The sequence below is a fragment of the Oncorhynchus mykiss genome, chromosome 17 (assembly GCF_057628025.1).
Source record: "Oncorhynchus mykiss isolate SJ-2025 chromosome 17, ASM5762802v1, whole genome shotgun sequence".
NCBI lineage: Eukaryota > Metazoa > Chordata > Actinopteri > Salmoniformes > Salmonidae > Oncorhynchus > Oncorhynchus mykiss.
In genome coordinates this window covers 75,746,837-75,759,943 of record NC_143038.1, presented here as the reverse complement: position 1 = coordinate 75,759,943, position 13,107 = coordinate 75,746,837, and the positions used below count along the sequence as shown (strand labels likewise).

The 13,107-nt window shown below is 45.4% G+C and overlaps 2 long non-coding RNA genes across 2 annotated transcripts in view; one reads left to right on the top strand and one right to left on the bottom strand.

Annotated features, from left to right (window-relative positions):
- LOC149976510 (uncharacterized) overlaps positions 1-13,107 on the bottom strand; it is a 989,396-nt gene that overhangs the window by 962,751 nt on the left and 13,538 nt on the right. The gene's annotated exons all lie outside the window — the stretch shown is intronic.
- LOC149976512 (uncharacterized) lies at positions 2,908-5,118 on the top strand. The gene is made up of 3 exons (XR_016488151.1): positions 2,908-2,965; positions 3,207-3,734; positions 3,922-5,118. It is a non-coding gene; the product is annotated as an uncharacterized LOC149976512 (long non-coding RNA).

Below are 13,107 nucleotides of genomic sequence, written 5' to 3'. Positions count from 1 at the left end.
GGAGACAACAGTCTATATAGACCCTAGTGAGGAGACAACAGTCTATATAGACCCTAGTGAGGAGACAACAGTCTATATAGACCCTAATGAGGAGACAACAGTCTATATAGACCCTAGTGAGGAGACAACAGTCTATATAGACCCTAGTGAGGAGGCAACAGTCTATATAGACCCTAATGAGGAGACAACAGTCTATATAGACCCTAATGAGGAGACAACAGTCTATATAGGCCATAATGAGGAGACAACAGTCTATATAGACCCTAATGAGGAGACAACAGTCTATATAGACCCTAGTGAGGAGACAACAGTCTATATAGACCCTAATGAGGAGACAACAGTCTATATAGACCCTAATGAGGAGACAACAGTCTATATAGACCCTAATGAGGAGACAACAGTCTATATAGACCCTATATATAATATTTGTGTTTAATATGTATATTTTATGGCTCCTATTTGGTTTGTTTTTCTTAACTTTTCTTGATAATTAATAGCCTTGAGGTGTCTGACAGAGAAATAGGCAGCTCTGTTGTCCCTGGGTGTGTCCCAATTGCTATCCTATTCCATAGATAGTGCACTGCTTTTGACCAGAGCCTTTGCCTTTAAAGTAGTGCACTATGTAGGGAATAGTGTTCCATTTGGGACAAACAGGGCTGACGGTAGAGCTGGTTACCGTCCCTGGCTAACAGAATTACTCATCATTTACTGTCATTTAGCTCACGTTGTTTTAGTGTGCAGCTTACTCATGACGTCAGAAAGCAGAAAAATAACCATTAGAAACTAGCAGAAGACTTTGACAAAGCTCTTTCAGTGTCTTGTTCTGTGCCTTTAATGATAGGAATTCATTTGTGAGATACACCCACATTTCCTGCTTAATTATGTGACGTGAAATTGTATGTTTCGTTCATGGAATATATTAACCTGCTTCGCAGGTGATTTTAAAGAGCAAATGTTTGGTGGTTCTTTATACTTAGTGTTTGTTTGTGTGTGTCTGTTGTGCGTTCGTGGCACTTAGCTGACATGGTGAATAGACAATCTTGTTTCACCTGGAATTTCCAGTTGAACAAAAAGTAGAGCCGTCATAAATTGTCAATTCAAAAACACTCCGGTTTCAACAGGGAGACTGTTTTCTAATTGACTGGTTAGGGGGGTTGTTTACAAGGTTTCCACTGAATTTGTGACTTGATTTTATTAGAAACACGTGACTTTAAAACTAAAACAACACAGCAGCCTGAAACTCTTGGTGTTTCATTCATCCATCAATTCATCAGATGTTTATGGTAAAAACAACTGGATAGCCCACTCACTCATTAACACCTGACATTTCCATGGAGTCCTGTGATCTATATACACTATAATAAACCTCATTCACAATATACAGGTAAACAATGTGCTGTAAGATAAGTGAGTCATTAAAGGGTCATAGGAGAAGTTCAACAAACTTCTTCCATTGAACTGTGTCTCTTATCTAGAAGAGGTTTGGCTTCCATTGAACTGATTCTGTACATTAACACTACAATAACCAGGCATGTACACAGAGAGGGGTTTACAAGTACACAGAGAGGGTTCTACAAGTACACAGAGAGGGTTCTACAAGTCCACAGAGAGGGTTCTACAAGTACACAGAGAGGGGTTTACAAGTACACAGAGAGGGTTCTACAAGTCCACAGAGAGGGTTCTACAAGTCCACAGAGAGGGATCTACAAGTCCACAGAGTGGGTTCTACAAGTACACAGAGAGGGTTCTACAAGTACACAGAGAGGGTTCTACAAGTCCACAGAGAGGGTTCTGCAAGTCCACAGAGAGGGTTCTACAAGTACACAGAGATGGATCCACAAGTCCACAGAGAGGGATCCACAAGTCCACAGAGAGGGTTCTACAAGTCCACAGAGAGGGATCCACAAGTCCACAGAGTGTGTTCTACAAGTCCACAGAGAGGATCTACAAGTCCACAGAGAGAGGTCTACAAGTCTACAGAGAGGGATCTACAAGTCCACAGAGAAAGGTCTACAAGTCTACAGAGAGGGGTTTACAAGTCCACAGAGAGGATCTACAAGTCCACAGAGAGAGGTCTACAAGTCCACAGAAAGGATCTACAAGTCCACAGAGAGAGGTCTACAAGTCCACAGAGAGGGATCTACAAGTCCACAGAGAGAGGTCTACAAGTCCACAGAGAGGATCTACAAGTCCACAGAGAGAGGTCTACAAGTCTACAGAGAGGGGTCTACAAGTCCACAGAGAGGGGTCTACAAGTCCACAGAGAGGGGTCTACAAGTTCAGAGAGAGGGGTCTACAAGTCCACAGAGAGGATCTACAAGTCCACAGAGAGGATCTACAAGTCCACAGATAGGATCTACAAGTCCACAGATAGGATCTACACATCCACAGAGAGGGATCTACAAGTCCAAAGAGAGGATCTACAAGTCCACATAGAGGGTTCTACAAGTCCACATAGAGGGTTCTACAAGTCCACAGAGAGGATCTACAAGTCCACAGAAAGGGTTGTATAAGTGCTTCCCCCTCTCTAGTGGAAATTCCCCTTCAAATATTGATCCGTCATAATCTGGACTTACACTGAGTGTACCAAACATTAGGAACACCATTTGTACACTCATTCTATGTCAAGGAAAGAGCAGGTGTTCTTAATGTTTTGTACACTCAGTGTACGTGCCCTTTGTAGACATAAACACCTGCCCTGAAAATGTCAATACGCAACCCTGGCAATTCTCCTGAAGTGTCCTACTATGCTATAGAAGTGACCTAGAAGTGTTTAACTCGTTCCATGGAACTTTCCTGCCTCACCTGAGAGTAGAGGAGGTGAGAGACCGCCCTTTCTGGGGAAAAAACACAATTTTGTCTCCTCCCCCAAAGCTTTAAATAGGAGCACACACACTCTTCTCTCTCACACACAAAGTTTTGTCGTAGGATAGTTGGTCGCTGGGCTGAAAATCTTCCGGAAACTGTAAGTAAAATATTGTCTCTCATTGATAATGATAAAAGTGAAAAGGTTTGTCTATATCTGATAACTTTGGAAGTTATAAATGTGTGTGATATTTTTCAAGATATTTTTTTCTTCATGTCTAATCAGAAAAACCTGACAGCCTGTTGATTTAAGATACGGTATCACATTAGATATGTTTACATAGTGCCAGTGATGAAGTCACTGAGTCTAATTTAATTTAACATCTTAATGTCTTTTGCAGGTTCCTGACCTATGCCCATAAGCACAGATCAAGGATCAGCTCATCCTCATCAAGCCCAAACCAGGACATTAACAAACCACAAGGGGAAACCTGACCTCAGACCAGCGTTTAAACCCCACGTCTTCCTGCCAAGACACTGACACTCCGTCCAGAATTCCAGCTGTCCATCCATCCATCCATCCATCCACACCCCAGCCAGCCAGCTATGGGTCTGATGAGCGAGGACATGGAGTGCTGTATCTGCCTCCAGCCCTACTCTCGCAGGGAGAAGATCCCTCGGATGCTCCACTGTAAGCACACATTCTGTGGGCTGTGCTTGCAGGCGATGTCCAGGCTCCAAAGCGGCCTACTGACAGTCTGCTGCCCCCTGTGCCGTTGGATCACCTGCACCGAGCCCAGCCTCACCCTGCCGGGGTCGCTGTGGGTTAACACTGAGATCTGGGACCAGATACTAGACAGACAACAGGAAGAGGAGGAAGAGTAGAAGGGAGCTAACAGACAGACACGGACCACTACACAGTACACATGGTGAGTACCCCAGGCAAAGGTGGATGGATTGATAGACTGATTTAGAAACCTGGAGAAACCTTCCTCTGTTCTCTGATCTTCCTAACATTTTGTTCTGTATCTTTTGGTCTCTCTCTCTCTCTCTCTCTCTCTCTCTCTCTCTCTCTCTCTCTCCTCTGTTTTTTTCCCCTTCTCTCCTGTCCTCTAGTTCTCCATCAAGGCATTGTGGCCTGAGGCTCAAACTACAGAATTTCCTGAGGAGGATGAAGCACAATGTGCTGTAAACCGAGAAGACGAAGAGCAGAGAAAGAAGCCTGCATTTTCCCATTTCAGAGCAGGAGATACTCATTGAGTAATGAAGCTAATTCATAAAACAGGACCGACCGGTGACTTTACATAATGAAGCAAGATTGAACCAATTATTCATATGCTTTGTGTTTGATTGACTTTGGGTATGTGTAATGTTCTCAGTCAACTTACCTGGTAAAATAAGGGTTAAATTATAATATTAATAATAAAGGATGGATAGGTGGAGGAAATAAAAAATAAGATATTAAATGGATTGAGGAAGAAAGAAAGATAAAGGAAGTTATGAATAGATGGACAGACATAGATAGATAGATAGATAGATAGATAGATAGATAGATAGATAGATAGACAGATAGATAGATAGACTGATAGACAGATAGACAGATAGATAGATAGATAGATAGATAGATAGATAGATAGATAGATAGATAGATAGATAGATAGATAGATAGATAGATAGATAGACAGATAGACAGATAGATAGATAGATTGATAGACAGATAGATAGATAGATAGATAGATAGATAGACAGATAGATAGATAGATATTTACATATTTATGCTTATTTATTTTCCCTTGTGTACTTTAACCATTTGTACATTGTTACAACACTGTACACTGTACACATATGTATAATATGACATTTGTAATGTCTTTATTGTTTTGAAACTTCTGTATGTGTAATGTTTACTGTTAATTTTTATTGTTTATTTCACTTTTGTATATTATCTACCTCACTTGCTTTGGCAATGTTAACACATGTTTCCCATGCCAATAAAGCCCCTTGAATTGAATTGAATAGACAGACAGATAATAGATAATAGATGTTTAATGATTTGATAAAAGGTGTATTACTGCGTGAAGGGAAGTGGAGGTTTAGTATTTATTATGACATCATTTTAGAACAGCTTTAATATTGCAGATTGTTTCTTGTATCAATGTAATTGTCTGCATCATTTTCAGTCCCCCAAATCAGGGATGTTGGATTTGTTTATCCTCATTGGACATGTTTAATTCATCTGTTCTGTTTGAAGAGCAGGTTTTTGTATCCTGGAATTATATTTATTGGTTAATAAATACATCCACTTTAAAATAACCCTGTCTTAGAGTTGTGAAATAGCTTATTATTATCATTACATTAGGAAAGTAACTGTCTGATATCCAACTATTTATGGACCCCAGATAGAGTTGGGGGTGTTAATACACTACACATTCTACACTACTATTTCCTAAAACACAAAACAATTCCTAAACATTCCACTGTCCTTGGTTTTGATGTGTGCAGTACATGACTGAAATCACTCTCTGTCTAATCATGTCTCAGAGAACCCTGTATGCATTCTTGCATATGAGATTCCCTAAAAACACATCACTTTGATAAAGCAATAACCAGAATTGAATTCTTCGTTGCAGGTTAGGAGAATTTATGCAGCATGTTAGGGGAATTAACGTTGCAGGTAAGGAGAATGAGGTTAAAGGTTAGGAAAAGGCTTAGGGTCACTTCTGGTCATAGCTGTACCGAAGTGGTGTTTTTAGGAAGTCCTTCTGTGTTTGGTGGATCTCATATGTCTGTTTTGGTTGTGTACGTTTCATTACATGATGTGAGTTATTGAATTGGTCACTAGCCTGTCTTGAAACCATGAAGAAGCTCTTCAAATAGACAGACAGATTGTGTCTGAAATGGCCCCTATTCCTTATATAGTATACTACTTTAGACCAGAGACCAGCTAGTGCAGTATGTAGTATATGTAATCAATCCTATGTGTAGCTGGTGTAGAGGAGTCAGGTGCAGGACATCAGATATGAGTAATAAACGTAATTGACTCAAAATAGATAAATAAAACACAATAATGCGACCCCACAATAACGGACCGACTTACATACAAACAAACATGGGGGAACAGAGAGTTAAACCTCTCTAGGCTAGGGGGCGGTATTTTCACGTCCGGATGAAATGCTTGCCCAAAGTTAACTACCTGCTACTCAGGCCCAGAGGCTAGGATATGCATATGATTTGTAGATTAGGATAGAAAACAGTCTGAAGTTTCTAAAACTGTTTGAATGATGTCTGTGAGTATAACAGAACTTATTTGGCAGAAGAAACCCCGAGGACAAACCATCCAGGAAAATCTTTTTTTGAGGTCACTCTCTATTCAATGGGTTTTCTATGTGGATCTAGATTTCTAAGGCTCTTGCTTGCAGTTCCTATCGCTTCCACTGGATGTCAACAGTCTTTTGAAATTGGTTGATGTTTTTCCTTTGTGTAATGAAGAACTAGGGCTGTTCAGAATGAGGGTTGAGTGTATAACCATGGAATTTATCGAACAAAATGACTATTTGTGATGTTTATGGGACATATTGGAGTGCCAACAAAAGAAGATCTTCAAAGGTAAGGCATGAATTATATCTTTATTTCTGAGTTTTGTGTCACGCCTGGCGGGATGAAATATGATTGTCTGTGTTTGTTTGATGGGGTGCTATCCTCAGATAATAGTATGGTTTGCTTTCGCCGTAAAGCCTTTTTGAAATCGGACACAGTGGCTGGATTAACAAGAAGTTTATCTTTAATCGTATGTATAACACTTGTATCTTTCATCAATGTTTATGATGAGTATTTCTGTAATTTGATTTGGCTCTCTGCAAATTCACTGGATGTTATTTGAGACAATGCATTACTGAACATAACGCGTCAATTTAAACTGAGTTTTTTGGACATAAAGAGGGATCGTTTCTCTAAGTCCTGTCGTCTCCTCCCTCTGCCCGGTCTCCCTACGGCCCTACAAACTGCGGAGGCCCTATTTACGTCTTCCAGCACTACGAGGTTCCTGAGGATATAGTGTCTGAACGAGGTCCGCAGTTCACTTCGAGAGTCTGGAGGGTGTTCATGGAACGTTTGAGGGTCTCGATCAGCCTCACCTCAGGTTTTCTCCCCGTCAGTAATGGGCAGAGAGTGAGTGAACCAGGATGTGGGCAGGTTTCTGCGGTCCTATTGCCAGGACCGGCCGGGGGAGTGGGCAGTGTTCTTGCCCCGGGCAGAGATGGCGCAGGACTTGCTCCGCCACTCCTCCACTAACCTCTCCCCCTTTCAGTGTGTATTGGGGTACATGCCGGTTCTGGCACCGTGGTATCAGAATCAGACCGAGGCTCCTGCGGTGGACGATTGGTTCAGATGAGGAGACAACAGTCAGTATAGGCCCTAATGAGGAGACAACAGTCTATATAGACCCTAATGAGGAGACAACAGTCGATGTAGGCCATAATGAGGAGACAACAGTCTATATAGGCCCTAATGAGGAGACAACAGTCTATACAGGCCCTAATGAGGAGACAACAGTCTATACAGGCCCTAATGAGGAGACATCAGACTATAGAGGCCCTAATGAGGAGATATCAGTCTATAGAGCCCCTAATGATGAGACATCAGTCTATAGAGGCCCTATTGAGGAGACATCAGTCTATAGAGGCCCTAAGTTGGTGGTTGAAGATATCCCTCTAGTGGTGTGGGGGCTGTGCTTTGGCAAAGTGGGTGGGGTTATATCCTTCCTGTTTGGCCCTGTCCGGGGGTGTCCTCGGATGGGGCCACAGTGTCTCCTGACCCCTCCTGTCTCAGCCTCCAGTATTTATGCTGCAGTAGTTTATGTGTCGGGGGGCTAGGGTCAGTTTGTTATATCTGCAGTACTTCTCCTGTCCTATTCGGTGTCCTGTGTGAATTTAAGTGTGTTCTCTCTAATTCTCTCTTTCTTTCTCTCTCTCGGAGGACCTGAGCCCTAGGACCATGCCTCAGGACTACCTGACATGATGACTCCTTGCTGTCCCCAGTCCACCTGGCCGTGCTGCTGCTCCAGTTTCAACTGTTCTGCCTTATTATTATTGGACCATGCTGGTCATTTATGAACATTTGAACATCTTGGCCATGTTCTGTTATAATCTCCACCCGGCACAGCCAGAAGAGGACTGGCCACCCCACATAGCCTGGTTCCTTTCTAGGTTTCTTCCTAGGTTTTGGCCTTTCTAGGGAGTTTTTCCTAGCCACCGTGCTTCTACACCTGCATTGCTGGCTGTTTGGGGTTTTAGGCTGGGTTTCTGTACAGCACTTTGAGATATCAGCTGATGTACGAAGGGCTATGTAAATAAATTTGATTTGATTTGATTTTGATTTAATGAGGAGACAACAGTCTATAGAGGCCCTAATGAGGAGACAACAGTCTATAGAGGCCCTAATGAGAAGACAACAGTCTATAGAGGCCCTAATGATTAGACATCACAGTGCATTCAGAAAGTTTTCAGACCCACTGACTTTTTCCACATTTTGTTACATTACAGCCTTGTTCTAAAATTGAATAAATATAATATGCTCAGCCATCAAGGTTGGCATACCTATGTTTGGGGAGTTTCTCCCATTCTTCTCTGCAGATCCTCTCAAGTTCTGTCAGGTTGATAAGGAATGTTGCTGCACAGCTTTTTTCTCTCCAGAGATGTTCGATCGTGTTCATTCCAGGCTCTGGTTGGGCCACTTAAGGACATTCAGAGACTTGTCCCAAAGTCACTCCTGTGTTGTCTTGGCTGTGTGCTTAGGGTCCTTGTCCTGTTAGAAGGTGAACATTTACCCCAGTCTGAGGTCCTGATCGCTCTGGACCAGGTTTTCATCAACGATCTCTCTGTACTTTGCTCTGTTCATCTTTCCCTTGATCCTGACTTGTCTCCCAGTCCCTGCTGCTGAAAAACATCCCAACAGCATGATGCTGCCACCACCATTTCTCACCGTTGGGATGGTGCCAGGTTTCCTCCAGACGTGACGCTTGGTATTCAAGCCAAAGTGTTCTATCTTGGTTTCATCAGACCAGATCATCTTGTTTCTCATGGTCTGAGAGTCCGTTAGATGCCTTTTGGCAAACTCCAAGAGGGCTGTCATGTGTTTTTTTACTGAGGAGTGGCTTCCGTCTGGCCACTCTACCATAAAGTCCTGATTTGGTGGATTGCTGCAGCAGATTGTCCTTCAGGAAGGTTCTCCCATATCCACAGAGGAACTCTGGAGCTCTGTCAGAGTGACCATTGTGTTCTTGGTCACCTCCTTGACCAAGGTGCTTCCCCCCCTACTGCTCAGTTTGGCCTGGCGGCCAGCTCTATGAAGAGTCTTGGTGGTTCCAGACTTCTTCCATTTAAGAATGATGGAGTTCACTGTGTTTTTGGGGACCTTTATAAGGCAGATATGTCTTGGTAACCTTACCCAGATCTGTGCCTCGACACAATCCTGTCTCAGAGCTCTACAGACAATTCCTTCCACTTCATGGCTTGGTTTTTGCTCTGACATGCACTGTCAACTGTGGGACCTTTATCTCAAGGATGATCCATATATAGGGTTCCATTTGGGACAAACAGGGCTGACGGTAGAGCTGGTTACTGTCCCTGGCTAACAGAATTACTCATCATTTACTCTCATTTAGCTCACGTTGTTTTAGTGTGCAGCTTACTCATGACTTCAGAAAGCAGAAAAATAACCATTAGAAACTAGCAGAAGACTTTGACAAAGCTCTTTCAGTCTCTTGTTCTGGCCCTTTAATGATAGGAATTCATTTGTGAAATACACCCAGATTTCCTGCTTAATTATGTGACGTGAAATTGTATGTTTAGTTCATGGAATATATTAACCTGCTTCGCAGGCAATTTTAAAGAACAAATGTTTGATGGTTCTTTATACTTAGTGTTTGTTTGTGTTTGTCTGTTGTGCGTGCGTGGCACTTAGCTGACATGGTGAATAGACAAGTGTGTTTCACCTGGAATTTCCAGTTTTCCAGTCCAGTTTTCCAGTCCATGTCACAGCCTCTTCCTCCCCTCCCCTCACCACGTCACAGCCTCTCCCCCCCTCTCCTCACCACGTCACAGCCTCTCTTCCCCTCCTCACCACGTCACAGCCTCTCCCCCCCTCTCCTCACCACGTCACAGCCTCTCTTCCCCTCCTCACCACGTCACAGCCCCCCCTCACCACGTCACAGCCTCCCTTCCCCTCCTCACCACGTCACAGCCCCCCCCCACCACATCACAGCATCTTCCCCCCCTCCTCACCACGTCACAGCCTCTTCCCCTACTCACCACATCACAGCCTCTTCCCCTCCTCACCACGTCACAGCCTCTTCCCCTCCTCACCACGTCACAGCCCCTTCCCCTCCTCACCACGTCACAGCCTCTTCCCCCCTCACCAAGTCACAGCCTCTTCCCCTCCTCACCACGTCACAGCCTCCTCCCCCCACCACATCACAGCATCTTCCTCCCCCCTCCTCACCACGTCACAGCCTCTTCCCCCCCTCACCACATCACAGCCTCTTCCCCCCCTCACCACGTCACAGCCTCTTCCCCTCCTCACCACGTCACAGCCCCTTCCCCTCCTCACCACGTCACAGCCTCTTCCCCTCCTCACCACGTCACAGCCTCTTCCCCCCCTCACCACGTCACAGCCTCTTCCCCCCCTCACCACATCACAGCCTCTTCCCCCCCTCACCACGTCACAGCCTCTTCCCCTCCTCACCACGTCACAGCCCCTTCCCCTCCTCACCACGTCACAGCCTCTTCCCCTCCTCACCACGTCACAGCCTCTTCCCCTCCTCACCACGTCACAGCCCCTTCCCCTCCTCACCACGTCACAGCCTCTTCCCCTCCTCACCACGTCACAGCCCCTTCCCCTCCTCACCACGTCACAGCCTCTTCCTCCTTCACCACGTCACAGCCTCTTCCCCTCCTCACCACGTCACAGCCTCCTCCCCCCACCACATCACAGCATCTTCCCCCCCTCCTCACCACGTCACAGCCTCTTCCCCCCCTCACCACATCACAGCCTCTTCCCCCCCTCACCACATCACAGCATCTTCCCCCCCTCCTCACCACGTCACAGCCTCTCCCCCTCCTCACAACGTCACAGCCTCTTCCTTACCTCACCACGTCACAAGCTCTTCCACTCCTCACCACGTCACAGCCTCTTACCCCCCTCACCACGTCACAGCCTCTCCCCCCCTCCTCACCACGTCACAGCCTCTTCCCTTACCTCACCACTTGACAGCCTCTTACCCCCCTCACCACATCACAGCCTCTTCCCCCCCTCACCATGTCACAGCCTCTTCCTCCCCTCCCCTCACCACGTCACAGCCTCCCCCCCCTCTCCTCACCACGTCACAGCCTCTCTTCCCCTCCTCACCACGTCACAGCCCCCACCCTAACCACGTCACAGCCTCCCTTCCCCTCCTCACCACGTCACAGCCCCCCCCCCCACCACATCACAGCATCTTCCCCCCCTCCTCACCACGTCACAGCCTCTTCCCCTACTCACCACGTCACAGCCTCTTCCCCTCCTCACCACGTCACAGCCTCTTCCCCTCCTCACCACGTCACAGCCTCTTCCCCTACTCACCACGTCACAGCCTCTTCCCCTCCTCACCACGTCACAGCCCCTTTCCCTCCTCACCACGTCACAGCCTCTTCCCCCCTCACCACGTCACAGCCTCTTCCCCTCCTCACCACGTCACAGCCTCCTCCCCCCACCACATCACAGCATCTTCCCCCCCCCCTCCTCACCACGTCACAGCCTCTTCCCCCCCTCACCACATCACAGCCTCTTCCCCCCCTCACCACGTCACAGCCTCTTCCCCCATCACCACGTCACAGCCTCTTCCCCTCCTCACATCGTCACAGCCTCTTCCCCACCTCACATCATCACAGCCTCTTCCCCTCCTCACCACGTCATAGTCTCTCCCCCCCCCATCACAACTATATAGACCGTAATGAGGAGACAACAGTCTATACAGGCCCTAATGAGGAGACAACAGTCTATACAGGCCCTAATGAGGAGACAACAGTCTATATAGGCCCTAATGAGGAGACAACAGTCTATATAGGCCATAATGAGGAGACAACAGTCTATACAGGCCCTAATGAGGAGACAACAGTCTATATAGACCCTAATGAGGAGACAACAGTCTATATAGACCCTAGTGAGGAGACAACAGTCTATATAGACCCTAATGAGGAGACAACAGTCTATATAGACCCTAATGAGGAGACAACAGTCTATATAGACCTTAATGAGGAGACAACAGTCTATATAGACCCTAATGAGGAGACAACAGTCTATATAGACCCTAGTGAGGAGACAACAGCCTATATAGACCCTAATGAGGAGACAACAGTCTATATAGACCCTAATGAGGAGACAACAGTCTATATAGACCCTAGTGAGGAGACAACAGTCTATATAGACCCTAATGAGGAGACAACAGTCTATATAGACCCTAATGAGGAGACAACAGTCTATATAGACCTTAATGAGGAGACAACAGTCTATATAGACCCTAATGAGGAGACAACAGTCTATATAGACCCTAGTGAGGAGACAACAGTCTATATAGACCCTAGTGAGGAGACAACAGTCTATATAGACCCTAATGAGGAGACAACAGTCTATATAGACCCTAGTGAGGAGACAACAGTCTATATAGACCCTAGTGAGGAGGCAACAGTCTATATAGACCCTAATGAGGAGACAACAGTCTATATAGACCCTAATGAGGAGACAACAGTCTATATAGACCCTAATGAGGAGACAACAGTCTATATAGACCCTAATGAGGAGACAACAGTCTATATAGACCCTAATGAGGAGACAACAGTCTATATAGACCCTAGTGAGGAGACAACAGTCTATATAGACCCTAATGAGGAGACAACAGCCTATATAGACCCTAATGAGGAGACAACAGCCTATATAGACCCTAATGAGGAGACAACAGCCTATATAGACCCTAGTGAGGAGACAACAGTCTATATAGACCCTAATGAGGAGACAACAGTCTATATAGACCCTAATGAGGAGACAACAGTCTATATAGACCCTATATATAATATTTGTGTTTAATATGTATATTTTATGGCTCCTATTTGGTTTGTTTTTCTTAACTTTTCTTGATAATTAATAGCCTTGAGGTGTCTGACAGAGAAATAGGCAGCTCTGTTGTCCCTGGGTGTGTCCCAATTGCTATCCTATTCCATAGATAGTGCACTGCTTTTGACCAGAGCCTTTGCCTTTAAAGTAGTGCACTAT